Genomic DNA, 3,043 nt, shown 5'->3' with positions numbered 1-3,043 from the left:
TGATATTTTTTTAATTCAAGAAACCAAAATGAGTAGAGAAAACTTTGAATCTTTGAATTTTTTCAAAAATTGTAATGTTAGTGGTGGCAGTTTAGAAGGTGCTTCTAGAGGCATAGCTACAATCTGGAACCTTAATACTGTCAAAGGACATGTTATTATTCATGAAAATAATTTCTCTTGTATCAAATTTTAGCATTTAAAAGAGGTTACTTCATGGGTTCTCACTAACATTTATGCTCCCAATACTTTGAAGGCTAGAAATTCCTTCTGGAAAAAAACTTATACAAGCTAGGGACAACTTCAGAAATCTTAGTTGGCTAGTTATGGGAGACTTCAATAATCCATTTCCCTACTTCCATTGTAAAAAAGTAGGTCAATGGGAAAAATCCTATCCAATCAAGCTGAAGGTAGAAGCCAAGCAGTCTAAACCCCAGACTGGAAATCAAAGGGCTCGAGAAAAAATGGTATGGCAAGTTAAAAACTTAGAGAATAAGGAAGATAACTCTAATCACTTCAATCCTTTTGGGGAGAAGAAGGAAGCACCCTCGACTTCTATTTCTAGCCCCTTAACCCAGGAAGTATTGAGAAATGAATCAATCAAAGTCAACACCCCTGTTACTACTAAAATAGAGGATCTGAAAGATCAAACTGAATCTTCAAATGATATAGTTGTAGTAGTAGCTGACAGTTATGAGGGAAAGGAACTGCAAGAGAAAGATGAGCAACCGAAGGAAGGGGAGATCCCTCACTCCCAATAAGAAAAGACTGACTCTTCATTTCTCATGCCAAGTTTTGAAATTCAAGAAGCTCAAAAATATACAATTCTAGGTATGAACCTTTCGGACTTAGACCAGAGCTCAAAAATAGTTAACAGTGATTCAAATGCTTCAAGAACCCCTAACTGCGGTAATGAAGAAGAAATCTCCAAAATCCTCAGCAACTCGGAAGCAGCTCCTGAGATAGATGCTGAGTGGAAAATACCAAAACATCGCAATAAGAAAGTAACTACTCCCTTGAATTCTCTGCTAAGGAAATCTAGCAAAGTAGCTCAAGTTGGTGTTGGGTATATCTCCTCTTCCCCAAGTCAACCTTCTAACCATAAAGTTAGAAACAAGAAGGCTAGTAAGAACATTGTAGATGGGACCCAGAAGACTCTTAAGGAGCTAAAAATTGGTAAGTAACTATGAAGATTATCTCTTGGAATATAAGGGGACTCAATAATCCCCATAAACATGACATCATTAGGAATATGATAAGGGATAGTAAACCTGATATTTTTCTAATTCAAGAAACCAAAATGAGTAGAGAAAACATTGAATCTTTGAATTTTTTCAAAAATGGTAATGTTAGTGGTGGCAGTTTAGAAGGTGCTTCTAGAGGCATAGCTACCATCTGGAACCTTAATACTGTCAGAGGACATGTTATTATTCATGAAAATAATTTCTCTTGTATCAAATTTGAGCATTTAAAAGTGGTTACTTCATGTGTTCTCACTAACATTTATGCTCCCAATACTTTGAAGGCTAGAAATTCCTTTTGGAAAAAAACTTATACAAGCTAGGGACAACTTCAGAAATCTTAGCTGGCTAGTTATGGGAGACTTCAATAATCCGTTTGCCTACTTCCATTGTAAAAAAGTAAGTCAATGGGCAAAATCCTATCCAATCAAGCTGAAGGCAGAAGCCAAGCAGTCTAAACCCTAGACTGGAAATCAAAGGGGTCCAGAAAAAATGGTATGGCAAGTTAAAAACTTAGAGAATAAGGAAGATAACTCTAATCACTTCAATCCTTTTGGGGAGAAGAAGGAAGCACCCTCGACTTCTATTTCTAGCCCCTTAACCCAGGAAGTATTGAGAAATTAATCAATCAAAGTCAACACCCCAGTTACTACTAAAATAGAGGATCTGAAAGATCAAACTAAATCTTCAAATGATATAGGTGAAGTAGTAGCTGACACTTATGAGGGAAAGGAACTGGAAGAGAAAGATGACCAACCTAAGGAAGGGGAGATCCCTCACTCCCAATAAGAAAAGCCTGACTCTTCACTGCTCATGCCAAGTTTTGAAATTCAAGAAGCTCAAATATATACAATTCTAGGTATGAACCTTTCGGACATAGACCAGAGCTCAAAAATAGTTAGCAGTGATTCAAATGCTTCCAGAACCCCTAACTGCGATAACGAAGAAGAAATCTCCAAAATCCTCAGCAACCCAGTAGTAGCTCTAGAGATAGATGCTGAGTGGAAAATACCAAAACATCGCAATAAGAAAGTAACTACTCCCTTGAATTCTCTCCTAAGGAAATATAGCAAAGTAGCTCAAGTTGGTGTTGGGTATATCTCCTCTTCCCCAAGTCAACCTTCTAACCATAAAGTTAGAGACAAGGAGGCTAGTAAGAACATTGTAGATGGGACCCAGAAGACTCTTAAGGAGCTAGGAATTGGTAAGTAACTATGAAGATTATCTCTTGGAATATAAGGGGACTCAATAATCCCCATAAACATGACATCATTAGGAATATGATAAGGGATAGTAAACCTGATATTTTTATAATTCAAGAAACCAAAATGAGTAGAGAAAACTTTGAATCTTTGAATTTTTTCAAAAATGTTAATGTTAGTGGTGGGAGTTTAGAAGGTGCTTCTAGAGGCATAGCTACCATTTGGAACCTTAATACTGTCAAAGGACATGTTATTATTCATGAAAATAATTTCTCTTGTATCAAATTTGAGCATTTAAAAGAGGTTACTTCAGGGGCTCTCACTAACATTTATGCTCCCAATACTTTCAAGGCTAGAAATTCCTTCTGGAAAAAAACTTATACAAGCTAGGGACAACTTCAGAAATCTTAGTTGGCTAGTTATGGGAGACTTCAATAATCCATTTGCCTACTTCCATTGTAAAAAAGTAGGTCAATGGGCAAAATCCTATCCAATCAAGCTGAAGGTAGAAGCCAAGTAGTCTAAAGCTCAGACTGGAAATCAAAGGGCTCCAGAAAAAATGGTATGGCAAGTTAAAAACTTGGAGAATGAGGAAGATAACTC

The sequence above is a fragment of the Cryptomeria japonica genome, chromosome 11 (genome assembly GCF_030272615.1).
Source record: "Cryptomeria japonica chromosome 11, Sugi_1.0, whole genome shotgun sequence".
In the NCBI taxonomy this organism is placed as follows: domain Eukaryota; kingdom Viridiplantae; phylum Streptophyta; class Pinopsida; order Cupressales; family Cupressaceae; genus Cryptomeria; species Cryptomeria japonica.
The sequence above is the reverse complement of the archived record's forward strand: the minus strand, read 5'-3'. Positions refer to the sequence as shown.